Source organism: Parasteatoda tepidariorum, chromosome 7, assembly GCF_043381705.1.
Source record: "Parasteatoda tepidariorum isolate YZ-2023 chromosome 7, CAS_Ptep_4.0, whole genome shotgun sequence".
In the NCBI taxonomy this organism is placed as follows: Eukaryota; Metazoa; Arthropoda; class Arachnida; order Araneae; family Theridiidae; genus Parasteatoda; species Parasteatoda tepidariorum.
This window is the reverse complement of record NC_092210.1, coordinates 42,051,101-42,066,424: the sequence shown is the minus strand read 5'-3', so window position 1 is coordinate 42,066,424 and position 15,324 is coordinate 42,051,101. Positions and strand designations below refer to the sequence as shown.

Sequence of the window (15,324 nt, the reverse complement as noted above, 5' to 3'; positions counted from 1 at the left end):
ACAAGTAAAATGAATTAATCCTAAAAGAAAATAATGTCCAAAAATAATTAATTTGGAAAAAAGATCAAAACTATCACTAACTAATTAGAAAAAACGTGAACCATTATGACCAAACTATAAGGAATAATCATAATAAATAAATTATTAGAAATAATCAAAGTATAATTAATTATGAAAATGTAACATAAAACAATCATAATGAAATTGAATATTCATAATTATCACAAATTAATCATAAGAAAAATCATATTTTATTATAAGAAATAATAATAGCCATAATGAAATAACTAAAAAGAAAAAACAGATTTATGATCTAAGAAAATGTCTGATATTCATTCAAAAAGTTTTTATGTTCATATGATTTTGGCTTTACGTCATGATGAGCATACAAACAGCATTTCCATCTGAAGGAGATTTATCAAGGTTTTAGTAACTAGTTGTTCAAATAAACGCACGTATATCGACTTCAGATGACAAATATATCAAGCTTGAAACGTGTGTTTAATCTTGAGATACTAATGTTTACGAAAGGATACAACCGCGGAATCAGACAAATGCGGATGTTTACATGCTTCCACAAACAAAGATAATACACATCTGCCGTAAAAATTCATTTTTCTTTTAAGGGATTAGGAACGAAAATGTTTGGAGTGTCAACTTTTGTCTTAACATGATATTTCAAGATGATTCGTAAATTTTTTTGCCAAAAAATAAATTTATATTTTTAATTTTTTTTCTCGGAAATAATGCTTTGTTATGGAAAGACTGTTAGTGTATTTTCCATTTTCAAATTTTAAACGAAATTCTGTTTTAAAATGTAAATATGGCTTATTGTCTCTGCATTAATTTATAATTTCCTTTTATCTCCTATAAAACTGCTTGGATAACATTAATCTAAGAAAAATCAACGTAAATATATCATTGAAGTGATTAAAAACTGTTCATCAAATTAATTTTATATCGAACAATTTATAAAATATACAAAAGCATTTTGTCGCTTAAAAGACTTTAACAGACGAATTGATTGGTTTAAATACACATATGTTTATATATCAGATATACTACAGAATTACACATTATCAGAATACATCTTATCAGATATTGAAACTCAAAATAAAAAACAAGTTAGAAAAAATGAATGACAATAGAATCACAAAATTAATTTCAAAATAAACCCTCATACAGAATAATCGGGAATCAAGTCAAAACAGAAGTGGTAAATTTTCCGGAATTTTTCATAATTACTAAGAATTGTTTGTGTTTGTAAGGTTTTCCAACCTCATAAGAACTATTTGAAATATCTGGATAAGATTTGTTTATGAGATTTTATAAAATTTTTTGTTCATTTATAGTTAAGAGAATTTCGAAGACGACTGCAAGGGAGCATAATTGTCTTGTGTACTGAATTTTCCATATATTTGTTAAGGACTTTGCTAAGCTTGGAGGGGTCTTAAACTATTGAAGGTAGGGGTCATTATAGATTCAAATCTATTCTCTATACTCCAAGAACAAACTGTCATTTTTTATTGCTGATAATTAAACATCAAATTAATAGCATTTGATAATATTACTTGGTTGTTGAACTTATTATTTATGTAAAAACTTAAATATAGTTAAGATGTATATTGATAGTGATGAGGTTATAATGTAGAATTTCTGTTTTATTGCCCAACACAACACCTTTGAAGGTAACAAAGTTATCAAAGAAACGACTTTTACGCTCATTCATTTCACTTATAAAAGTACTTAAAGGTCACATAAAAAAGTAAAAATGAATGAAAGATTAAAAATGTTTTTTTTTATTTGACAATGTTAAAAAAATAAAAAAAATTTAAAAATCTTTTACACGCATATAAATTTTTAAAAAATTTTCATTTTTTAAACTGAAAATTTATGTACCTTCAAATTATTGTAAGAATTTGGGCAACTGCAGAAAATTGCTGAATATTTGTAAAAGGAAGGCATAAAAAAAAGTTATTGAAAGGGGAAGAGAAAAATATTAATTACAAAAATAAACATGAAGTTATTAGTTTTCTTAAATATTGGACATAAATCCAAAATTACCAGAATACAAATGGAAAATAATAATAAATTGGAAAGCAATTTTAAGGAGGTGTTAAGAATTTATCTTTAAAAAAAAAAGAAGATATTATGATTTTGGGGGAGAATCTGCAATTCTCTGGGGCTCTAAGCTGAAATTATTCATAATTCCTTCCCTGAAAGACTATATTTGGACAAAAAACTATTAACATTTATTATATTCAAAAATCAAGTCAAATATTATTTCAGTCAAAAAATCAGCCATAATTTTGATCTTCAGTAAAATTTTAAGGTAGAAGCATCAACATGCTCTAGCTCACGTTGTTCTTATTTAATTCTAGATCTGTCATGAAAATATTTGCAATTATATTTTAAAGTTCCAATTGATTATGCGATTGTAATTCAAATAAAAAAATAGTAATGAAACCTCTCAAGAAATAAATATAAAAAAGAACAGAGTATACCATGTTAGCTTTCTGCAGCTCTTGGGCATTTAAAAACAATGATAAATTGATTGTCTTTGTTAACACCTGTAACCGCTTCGCAGAACGTATGTTATCAATCTTGAAGTTCAGATCAAAGGTGGTATTTTTTTTCATTCTTTAACTTCGAATGTTTCTCTTCTTTTTATCTTGATTCGATTTATTTATAACGACATCATCTCAATCGGAAACTGTAATTAATGATCGATTCTAAATAGGCCATTTAAACACCACCTCTTCTAGCTTGTGTTATTCATTTCGAAGCTATTTTGTCCCATTTATCTTAATTTATCTCGTTTTCTTGAATCATCGTCTGCGAAACAGTGATCGTCTGAGTTTGAGGTTAAAAACAATCAATAGATTCCAATAGGTTTAGATAAGCTGACAAAGTATCGTTTGGTTTTTTAAAAAAATGTAGAACGAAAATTAAAAATAAAACTCTGCAACTTCGTTAAAAGTTCCTCCCACCAGGTAGGGCGTGTGTCAAAATTGACGCCTCTTAAGTCACCCACGCACAAACTGTCTACTTTTAACAACTAAAAAGAATGACAAAGCCGCGGCAGCAAACAAAATGTTGTTACACAAAATGCTGTGTGCATAAGATGACAACACTGTTGTCTAAACCCTCCAAAACAATGTGATAGAAATGGGACTCCTAAAGCTGTTTGCTCAGGCTTCTTTAGATTGGATTTTCTTTTTTCTTCCTTTAGCTTCTTCGTAAGATTCTGTAGTTACTAAAAGAGAAAAAAAAAATTAAAAATTCTTTTCTTTATTAGTAACAAAACGCTACGCAAACATTTAAAATGGCAGCGCAAAATAAAATTAAAAATTAAAAATGGACAAATAAAAAAATAATATACAATAATAGGTAATTAATAATAATCAATAAGTAATTGAATAATAGGTAATATGGTGTATAAAATTGTATTCAGAAGAGCGTAATTTTATACAACCTACAAAATATCGCTATTGAACAACTTATAACCCTAAGACTATATCGATATGTTTTAATTTTGTGAAAGATAATACTTAAATTTGACAAATTAAAACTTTTTTGTCTAAATATCTTCAGCCAATAAGTAAGTATATGTAATGTTTAATTTTTTAAAAATTCGAAATCTAATTTTAGAACATTCTTATCTTAAAACTATTTCTTTTCTTTTGAAAATTAATTAAAATATGAACGTAGAACAGGTCTGCATATACTCTAAAATAAAGGAAACGTTAAGTCTAAGAGCTAATTATTTGAAACTTTCATCTCAAACTTTACACATTCTTATTGGATATCAGGGGACAAAACATGTTTGTTATGTAGTAAAACAGCCTCGTTAAAAAAAAGTGTAAAAAAGTTTGAAGTATTATTTTTTTTAATTCAAAAATACTTAAAAACGTTGAAAATTAAAATTTGTAATTTAGTCTCATTCGAAAGAATAAAATGAAACAAAAAACAATATTCCTAATAACGATAAGAATGGGGTAAATTAGTATTTACTTAACTCTATACTTAAAAAAAGTATGGCTTCAAGAATATGGTAACATTTACCGTGTTTCTAGTTAATGAAAAGATAAAAAAAAATCGGTAATTTTTTTGCACTTCGAAACGTTTTGGTAAAGATTTTGGTAATATGGTTTATAATAAAATAAGGTTTCATAATATGTGATAAATTTTGGTAAATGTGGTAATTTCATCATGATACCTTAAAGCCTGTCATAAGAACCATTTATTCGGTTAAATTTACTTTTCTGTTTTGAATTTTTTAGTAAATGTGTAATAATAAGAACTGTAATTTTAAAAAGCAGAATTTCCGGTAAACCATTACCATAATTACCATTCCATAAATATTACCATATAAACGGAAAAATCACCAAATGAAGGGTTTAATTACCGTAGATTTTGTTTTTATTAGCCAGAATTATGTCTTTTTATTACCCTAAATATCCTTACGGTAATTTTACCAGTTTTTTTCTTCTTGTACATTGATTAACATAGAATATTACATCACTACAGCCTTCCGCTAGATGCATTTTAGCATAGTTAGGGTTTACAGAGCCAGGAAGCATACTTAATTTTGGCGCTCTCTTGCATTATGATGTCATGCTAAAGGAAGCTTTTTGGAACCATTTTAAGTTTTAAATTATGTATAAACTTTGCTCGTTAATTGAACTTCATATCGAATACGATTTTGCAAATATAAATATTTTTTTTTTCTCAAAGAACATAGAGGCAACTTTACAAGGTTCATTCGGCTCTGCTTAAAATCGAACATTTACTAATGAATTGTTACTAACGTATTTTTTTAACCAGTATATCATCAATTCGTTGGAGAAAAAAAAATTTTAAAAAGTAAATCTACTTTCAGATTAATCTACAATAGTGATAGACATCATGTTCTATTTATAGGTAAATCGGATAAAAATTTGTAGAAGATGTGGAATCTATAATTAGCAAATGAAACTGGGAAGAATTAAAAGAGAAAAACATTTTATTCTGGAATTCGCTTTTGATTATTTTCTATGAGTTCAGTTCCTCCCTTAAGGCCGAGTTTGGGTACAGATGTTCCCTCTTACCCCCAGCTTACTACACCACTGATTTTGAACAGAAATGTCTGCGAACAGAATTTTTGAAGATTTTTCATCTACAACATAAACTTGAGCAGACTAATAAAATTCCCGGCAACTTATTAGTCGCAACTGTTCTTTCCCCCATCAAGAATTTATTTTTAACAGTATAAAATTTAGTTTGATTTAAATGATGACGTAATTGATTTGAATGATTTCATCGTAAGCTACATAACACAATCACGCTGATAAATACATATTGCAAGAGTAAATAAGCGTGTACTTACATGGTTATTAACCTGACTAATTACTTTAAGAAATCCAAGTTCAAATTTCTCTGAGTTAATTACTCTCTTGGATGATGTCTGAAACAAGGAACAACCAAAAGCCCTCTTTTTAATTTTTGGAAAGAAAGCAACCATTGACTAAAAATGTTTTTTCGGAAACCCGTGGGTGAGTGATTAGTAATATCTCATTCAGGTCCAAATTTTTAGAAAAACTTACATACCATGTTATACAAGAACGTTGTTGTTTAAATCATCAATTATTGTCCATTGGATCCATTATGTTTGCCAGAAGCAAAAAAATCAGACGATGTCTTGACGTCAAATGCGATTTAATTCCACTTTAACGTTGCCACAGGTTAGTGAAAGAGCATCGTTACCACAAAGAATTAAATATAGCTCTAACTAAATTTATACTGTTTAATGATGCACTGTAAGAAACTCCGGTTCAAAGTACCTACACTCAGGGTGCTGGTATTTTTTAACGTAAAATCTATAATTACTGGAACATATTACGGAACAAAAAATCTGATAGACCATAACTTTTACAGTAATAATTACCGTAAAATCACTGAATCACTCTAATTAAATAAATATTACGATAAAAAAACTACGGTATAATATTTTATGGTAAAAATGGATTTTACGGTTAATGGGTTTAACGGATGAGGAACCCAAAATGTTGGTACTGTATTCCATAATTTGATCCGGAATTTTTTGTCGTGTAGAATAGAGAAAGGATTGCATAAAAATTATCTGTAAAAGTAATTTATGAACTGTTATTTGATTCCTTTATAGCGTTCGTCTTATATTTAGAATGAAATTCGAATAGCACCTTCAAGTCACTCTTATTAAAAAAATTGCGTTAAGGTTTGAACGAAAATGATGGTATTTTGTACAACAAAATTATGAAAAAAGATTAATTTAAGGGGCAATATAGTTAAGTTAGAACCCATGTATTGATGAAAAAACTTCCATGATGCAATGGTTCGATCTGCATTCGCTTTTATGTATAACCAACCGATTGACAATCCTTAATGGACTTGTCTTCAAATCCATATCCAGTTAACCGCTTTCAACTTTAATAAACTTGGTACATAGGTACTTTTTCTAAACAAAATTCTGTAAAATTTCAAACTGAGAAACTTAAATTTGCTTTTATTAGGATTTTTTTTTTAATGGGGTGGCTTTGTGCGAAACACGTTTTATATAGTTTAAGAACTTCTAGCGATAGCTTAAATAAAGACTATTGACAGATTTTGCATTGCGTTGACAGCAACGCTGACATTATTTTGTACATTTTGGGATACAGTTCTTTGCAGAGAAGCTTCCGCGCATCCTCTTGTGGTTTTCAGATAGCGTTAGCGTACAACCCGTAAATCTATGCAAAATCTCTCTATACGTTCGACAATGTATGTTCGTCTCAGAAGATTGTTTACATAGGATTAATATAGAAGAGTTTCCATGATTTTGCCCATCCCCTTTATACATATTACCACAACGTCAGTGAGTTTTTTACTGTATATAATACATTTTCGGGTGAACAAATTATGATACGAAAACTACACTTTAAGTTGACATAATTTTGTGACAAAGATTTTTTTTTCCAGATTTGTGCATGCATTTGACATGCAAATATTTTCACATTTTGTAATTTAAAAAAAAAATATTTCCTTGCACCACTGCAACTTAAATATTAAAAAAAGTTCGCAACGGAAATGATGAATAATTAAAATTTTTATTCTTTCATTAGAATGATTTCATTTTATTTATTTATTTGTTTATTTTTATGTTTTATTTAGCAAATCACAAGTTTTCAAAAAAAGCTTTAAAAAAAAAGCATTAGTTTTTTTTAAGGCTTCTACAATACGTTTTTCACTTATCAAAAAAGGCGTAACAAAAAAATATATAAATATGCGTGGATAAATAAAGAAAAAAATTGCGAATTTAATTAATAAATAAATGTAACATTTTTTATTTTAATATGAACTATAAAGTATTTTGTGAGGAAGAAATAAAAGGCGTACAGTAATAAAATATCTTAAAAGTATGTTTTTAATGATTTTTTTTCTTTCAAATTCAGTTCAAATAAAAATGATTAAGACTTTAATGTTGACTTATTTTGCAACAATTTTCATTAAAAAAACTTTATAATGATGTTTTCAACCAACGAGAAATTTAGAAAAAAAAAAACGAGAAATATCTTAATATCCTCCATAAAAAATTTCATAATTGTACTATCTCATTCATAATACCTCCTACGGAGGGCAGGGGCAACAGCGTCGTGAACTTTCCACAAATCACGTGACCTTTTCGAGTTTGTGACCTGAGTTCTAATTTCGTGTCAGCATTCCCTCTCACTAGGGATCATAGTTCATCGGAAGCCACGATTTAAAATCCTATTTTATTCGAGATAGTTGCTTGAAAAGCTTTATCATTGCCATGTCTTGAAATTCATGCGCTGAGCACTTAAAAACGGTTTCAAATGGGGGGGGGGAAAACACTCTAAAAATAAATATTGCTATAAAGAATTTTTGGAAATGCATGTATTGAAATTTTGATTTTGGGCTTAATTTCTCTCTTTATTCTAAAATCGGAAGTGTAACTGCCGCTGTTTTGGATGTTCAACTTAACGTTACTCAAAAATCGACAACGTGTTCTACTTCAAAAATTATACGACCTAGGAACTTACAGTTTTGAAATTACAATGTTGTGTAGAAAAATGTGTTAGAAGTATGATGAAATAAAAAATTTTAACATTCGAGAATTACTGACTGTTAAACTTGTAGGAAACAAAACCAAGTGGACAGCTCCGCAGGTCGTTTGTTGATATTTTATTTTATTTTATAACCGTAGTTGAACAGCTGAACCAATTTTCGGGTTTACGACCACTAGTCTTCAGCTCCGTAGCCTTGTAATTTTGAACCCAATCCAGAAGACAAGGGTAATCCTAGATCAAGTATTAGGCTAAATTTTGCCTTCGTGGAGGACTTTTTGATGAAACTAAACCGCATTCGCCTAACATGGAGAGGAGGACCACGAGGACATCCCACGGTTAGCCCGACGGCAAAGGGACTCTAACCCATGATCCGTCTACCACTGAGATTATTTCCCGTCAGCACTGTGATCGGTGCAAGCCGGATGCGGATTCGTATCGACCAGCCATCACTGGGATTCGAAAGTGTTGATATGTGACATGCTGAAATGACCAGTTTTGTTTATGAACTTAACACGAGCTCTTTTTGAAATTAAAATGAATGCTTAGAATGGAAGCTACTGCAATACTGCCTAAAAAATTTAACTGAGAACTATTGAAATTTTAAGTGCTTTTTTCTGATTTTTTTCACCTTTTTCTGCTTTAAATATTTATTTATCTATTGCTGTAGTAAACTTTATCTCTCTTGAGTCTTTCTTTTTAATAAGCATTCAATAAGCTCGGGCTTGACTTGATGTCAAAAGTAATCAAAACAATTGGGTACTTGTACTTCAAGAAGAAGAAGAAGACCAAAGATACGAACACATGGGACCTAGCATCAGCTAATAGTTTATAAGCAAAATGGCGTGTTAAAGTTGAGCTAAGTTTAAGTTGCATCAACATAACTTAAAATGTTAATCCATTTTAATCCCTAGACCTTATCTCTCTATGCAAGCTAGTTCTATCATCTTGATATCTTCCAGATTTATGGTTTGAATGCTTACGAATGCTTCGAAATGTCAACAAACGAAAATGTCTGTTAGAAAAATTTCCAAAAAGTTCTATTCTAGAGGGTTACGTTTTGCTATAAATAGTGGCATGTTTTGCTCATGACATAATTATGGAAATAAACTACAACTTAGATGTAACGGTATGAGTTTCAATTATTTATGAAAATAAGATGGATAGATAAGATGTTTCTTGATAAGGACCTTTTTTGTTTAAATCCTGCTTATAAATTTCTAAAATTGCAACTCCCTAATCAATATGACTTTTTGAGCTCATATGATAAAAAAAGAAAGAAGATTGATATTAAATGCCTTAAAATCCTTTTAGATAGATTGATTTCTAGATTTTTTTTGTGTCAAACCACTTTAAATCAATAAATCTACAACACTTAGTTTCCAATAGACCAAAATGCAAAATGCAAAATTCCATTTCAATAAGCCTGTTTAAAATTCATGATATGCATAAAAATAAATATGCGCGTCGAATTTTAGATCTTTATCTATCAGTACACGAAAATTCGATCATTAAGTCGTAAGTTCTTTTTTCAGAAATACAAAAAGTAACAGTAAATAAAACAGCAGTGTTCAACAAAAGGTACTATTTTATTAAAAACAAAGCCAATTTACTTATCCACCTACGCGCACGTCAAAACATGTTTCTGCCTCAGTACTTAAATCGGGTATTCGGATTTCGTTCACAGCTAATAACCAGTTTAAGAAGAAACAATTAATTAGCTGTTACGCTTTCATCTTGACATATGGTCAAGGAAGTCAGGCTAAAATTGTAAATACTCTATTAGGAGGTAAATTTTGACATACTGTGATATATTCCTCTGTCTCAAGTTCTTCCACAACTCGTCCATCATCTTTGGTTGCGTGCACTAAGATTGTTATAGTTTCTTGAAAGCGTATATTTCTGAATCAGATTTTGTCTTGCTTTCATAATTATTTTGATTAATTAAGTTTTTTTTATAATTAATATTGAAGCAAAGTGCAGTGTGAGGTATAAAGAAAATTCCAGATCAAACTAAGATATCGACACTCGGGGAGTTGGAAGTGCCGTTCTTCAGGATTCCATACTTTTTACGGAAAAATCCATTTTTACTGCAGCATGTTACGGAGCCAAAAAGTTGATATACTGTAATTTTTACGGTAATTATAACAGTAAAGACACTGAATCACTCCAATTAATAAATATTAGTGTGAAAATTACTGTAATATTTTACTGCAAAAATGGATTTTATCATATAATGCATTTTACGGTCCCGCAGTGGACTGATCGTTAAGACACGGTTCCCAGCAGATCACCAAAGTCAAGCATCACTGGCTGTGGTCAGTGTGCGGGTGGGTGACCACTTGGATCAGTCTGCGTAGAGACCGAGAGTGTGCGGTATTGGTCCTCGTTAAACTGTGCTACCGTAAAGTGCTCGACTTCGCGCGCAGGTCTTCGGGCTACCGAAGCGGGGGTGCCATCCCCTCCGCAGAGGATCAAAATTGTGATGGCATGTCTTCGGATCGTCCTCAGCGATGTTTCCCAGACCGTCGCCAATAGCTCATTGTGCAGCTCTAGTGCGACGTAAATTAACAACAGCAGCAACAATGCATTTTACGGATGATGCACTAAGAGTATTTTGTATCGTACTTCGATCCGAATTTTTTTTACAATGTAAGGCAAAATTATTAGTCACCACTGGTGATAGAATGACTAAAAATCTCAAATTTTGATTTAAAAATTGTCTGCTAATCACCACATGGTTGACGCTCTTTATTCGTCGAAAATGCGTTTCATGAGTATTTATTATTATTTAGTTTTTTTAACTGTGGAGTTATGAATGTTTTATAATATTCTAAAAATTACTTTATTTCCCGTTTGTTTCCGGAAATTTTTATTCATTTTATAAATGAACCTTGTAATTTTTTTCATATTTTGAAGAAATGAAAGAATGACGTAAAGAAAAGAAATAGAAAAGACATACGAAAGAAAATGGTATATTTATATCAAGACTTTTTTAATCGTTTAAATTTTTGAAAAAGTGGTCCCAGTTTTGAATTAATAAGAAAAATATCATTTTAGAAAAATTTCGCTGAAAATTGCGCAAAATATGTGCATTTAAAGTAATTCTTGCATACTGCGCAAGTGCGGAAAACATTTTTTAAAAAAATTATAATTTTGTTTGGACTCGTATTTAGTAACTTATGAAAAATGACCGATTTGAAAATCTTGAAAATGTAAATAGTTTCTAGCAAATTTCTAACTAGCTTTTGTGCTTTTTTTTATTAAGAGCTCTAAATGATAAGGGATTTTCCATAAATTTCATAACAAATGATAAATACCCTAAAATGATGGTCAGGTCAGTAAAATGTGATGGTATTAGAAAATAAAATATGTGAAATAAAACATCATTTGATAGGGTGTGGTCCTATATAATGCCGATGTCATTTTTAATATATTTCGTTTAATAGCACAAAACTAAATTTGTAGAAAACTCTTTACCATTTGAAGCTTTTTTTCAAAATTAACAAAAATTACTTCTAGCAATGTTTTAAATTTTCAAGATATTCCAATCCGCCTTTTTTTTATAAGCTATCAAATGCGATTCAAAACAAAATTATGAAGAAAAAAATTTAAATGTTTTCCATTTTGATGTGAAATTATATAAATTTTATAATAAAATAAAAACAATTTAAATTTTAAATTCCGTATGCGCAGTATGAAGATATTACTTTTCAACAATTTTTTTTCAAATTTTAAAATCATATTTTTGTTATTAATTAAAAATTGCTCTAAAATTTGGTTTCATTTTATTGGGTATTTTTGCAGTTATAAAAATTAATTTAGTTCCTTCCATTTCTGTGAAACTAACCTCAGATTCCAATTGGCAGTAATATGACTTAAACGGCCTTCTCAACACGAATTCGAAGCTGAACTTTTTCACAACTTGATCAGAGATTGCTTTTTTAAGCTTATCTCTGATCAAGTAATGTAAACTTTTAGTGATGACAGGAGTCAGAATATTGTTAAACTGATTTTCGTTAAAAAAAAATTCAAAAGTACCTTCTATATTTCTTTTTACAAACAAGTTACAAAACCTTTTTCTTTTAATTAAAAGAGCTATACTATATTATAAGTATGATATATTAATCTTCTAGATTTTTTGAGAGTGGTACAAATTACTATTTTATTCGCGTTGAAAAAAGCAAAACTCATTGGCTTGACGGCCGTATCGAGGGCTTAGGCTTCCTGCTCCCATCCCAATTTTCTTCAACTCTGCTTCTGGGTGCAGGAGTAGATGTGCTCAGGGCCGGGATTGCCTGGTTGGTAGGGCTCTGGGCTCATGTCTAAGAGTTTGTGGGTTCGATCCCCACCGGCCGAAGACTGATGCACGTTAAATCTGTCGAGTGGCAAAGCTCTCTATGTTCACATAACAAACTAATACCTCTGGGAGGTACTGATTCTGGAGTTTCCTTGTCTTCTGGATAGGTTCAAAATTACAAGGCTACGGAGTTGAACATTAGTAGTCGTAAACCCAAAATTGGGTTGGCTGTTCAACGACGGATTGGTACTCATTTTATTGACCTACTGAAGGGATGAAAGGCAGTGTCAACTTCCCCGGCCGAGGATTGAATCCATGATCTGTGGCACTGAAACGTGAAGCGCTACGGCTCAGTCACCAGGCTAACAATTTTCGATGAAAAGCTGAAGTTAAAAAAACAAGTTTATACAAATGTAATACTGCAGGAAAATCGGATGATGCAAATGTAATAAATTTTTTTATTCCATTATGTATCCTTAAATTACATTGCAAATTCTGTGACTTTATACAACGTACGCGTTTCAATCATAGAGTTGAAATACTCTATAGTTTCAACCTTAACAAATGTAGCTCAAAACAGCTTAAATTTTAACAATGTAAAAGATATATGATACTACAGAAAAATTAAACACAAAATTTAATTAGGCAATAAAAAACTCCCGAACATGTAAAAACTTCGCATGTTTCTGATGTCTCCAGCTCTACCAAAGTCTCATGCATTAATCAGACTTTCAGAACAGTTTATTCAAGAAGCGAATGATAAATAGTAAAGTGCAAAGTGTAGTGTACGAACATTTGGCAAATTGCCGCTCAACATTTGGCAAAGAGAATAAGCGGCGTCTCAATTTATACGCCAAGATGTGTATGACAGCAAAGAAAGGCATCTCATAATCATAAACCATCCGCACAACTACTATACATCAAAGCTGGTCAGGGGGCCAAGAACCCTCAAACTAATAGAGTTGTTCTGGAACAAACTGACGAATAGATACTCCCTTCTTATTTATTTCTGTTTGCACCTCTGTCGCTTCTTCATTTTCTTGCAATATATACTGTCGAAAAATTCTTCTTTACTTTTTCCTTGCCAAGCGCAAATGCACCTGAATCAACAAGGAGTAAGAAAAGATGGCAAGAGATCATTGAGTGTTTAGCCAGTTGTTGCGTTACAATCTCTTTTATCGAACGCTAACATGTGTGACGCTTCTCTCAAAGAAACTCTCTATTTCTTTTTATTCTGAAGTTACTCTTCCCAACACTTCACGTGAATTGAGAAAACGATAAATATCTTCTTCAGTCGCATCGTTCCATGAACTATCGAAGTTATGTTCTTTTTTAAGAAGAAAAACGATATCTTTTACAAGCAATCCTGCTTTGTATCCCCTATGATTATGATTCATCAATTAAAAAATGAATTCAATTAGAACATTTTAATTGAGACGTTACAATACTTGGTATCTGTATTTCTTAAAATATTGATTTTCGCATTTTTTTTATTGGTTTTTATAGCGGTTTTTACTACAAGCTTAACAGTTAAAAAATTCTTGAACTGATAATCAAATAATAATTTTTTTATTCCATCGAACTCCTTACATAAGTATATAAATATATAACATAATAAAGACAAAAAGAATGGAGAGAATAACGAAAAAAATTCAGAAAAATAATAAATTTTATTAATAAGGTTACTAACAAATCAAACGCGCTTCAGTACTTCAGTAAGAACGTGTCATAAAAAGTTCCCTCTATTCGCTCTTCTATTTTCATATTTTGTAATTTGGCAAACTTGTTACGAAAGTATTTTAAATCATTTTTGAAAGATAACGGCATGTATCAGTTCATTTGCTTCTCGCTATATATATTATTATTTTTTTTCTTCTTCTTTTTTTTTTTTTTGCTTTTTATTTTCTATTTCTTGCTTAATATGCTTTATTCTGTATTTTTCTTAAAAAAAACTTAATTTGTTCCATTTTTGTTCCAATTTTTTATGTGCTGCTTCTCACACTATTGTATTAGTATATTTTGCTGCGGTTATATTAATACAAAATTAGAAAGCACTCTTTTTCGTGAATATAATTGTGTGAGCTGATGATGAGATTATATTTTTCCATTATTTTGCCTTTCAACTTTTAAATTTTTTTTAAATAAAATTATTAAATATTTAATTTTTATAATGTTTTTTTTTCTCTTTTCATAAGTCTTTGCTATATTTTTTCCATGTTTTCTCTATATTATTAAATATATAAATTTATCTTTATATATATATAATATATATTTAAGTATATACGTTTATTAAATATACACTGGTGGAAAAAATTAAGAGATGGAAGACATTTTCTCAAATATCTCAAATACTGAATATAAATAAATGAAATTTGGCATGGATATAGATTATTCCATGATAATAAAGTACGCAAAACAAAAATGAAAGTGCCATTCACTGTCAAGACCCACTGGCAAGACCCCTAAATGTAGTCTGAACTTAAGGATAAAAGATGACAGTAAAAGTGAGGTTTGTACAGTGTGTGTTGCCTCTAGTATGGTGTATGGTCACCCCTGACAGACAGACAGCGTGCACAACGAGTATGTATGCTGTTAATAAGGGAGTTAAGGAAGACTTGTGGAAGACCCTCCCATTCTTCCACCAGAGTGATTTTTAACTCCAGAATGGTTCTGTGGGGAGGTTGGAGGCATCGCAATAGCTCTCCCAAGAGCATCCCAAGCATGTTCAATAGGATTCAGGTCAGGAGATTTGACTGGCCAATCCATTCGTTGAATATCCTCGCTTTCCAGATACTCATCAACCATGAGAGCCCTATAAGGTCGTGCATTGTCGTCCATAAAAATGAACTCAGGGCCAACAGCGCCCCTGAAAAGACGCACATAGGGCTCTAGGACCTCCTGCCTGTACCTCTGGGCATTCACGGAACCATTGTTAAACACATG

General features: G+C 30.5%; 1 long non-coding RNA gene across 1 annotated transcript in view; it reads right to left on the bottom strand.

Annotated features, from left to right (window-relative positions):
• Positions 1 to 15,324, bottom strand: part of LOC122269254 (uncharacterized) — a 92,704-nt gene that overhangs the window by 57,285 nt on the left and 20,095 nt on the right. Inside the window, exon 2 of the long non-coding RNA XR_006225085.2 lies at positions 2,505 to 3,256. This is a non-coding gene — a long non-coding RNA (uncharacterized lncRNA). The remainder of the gene's footprint in view (positions 1 to 2,504; positions 3,257 to 15,324) is intronic.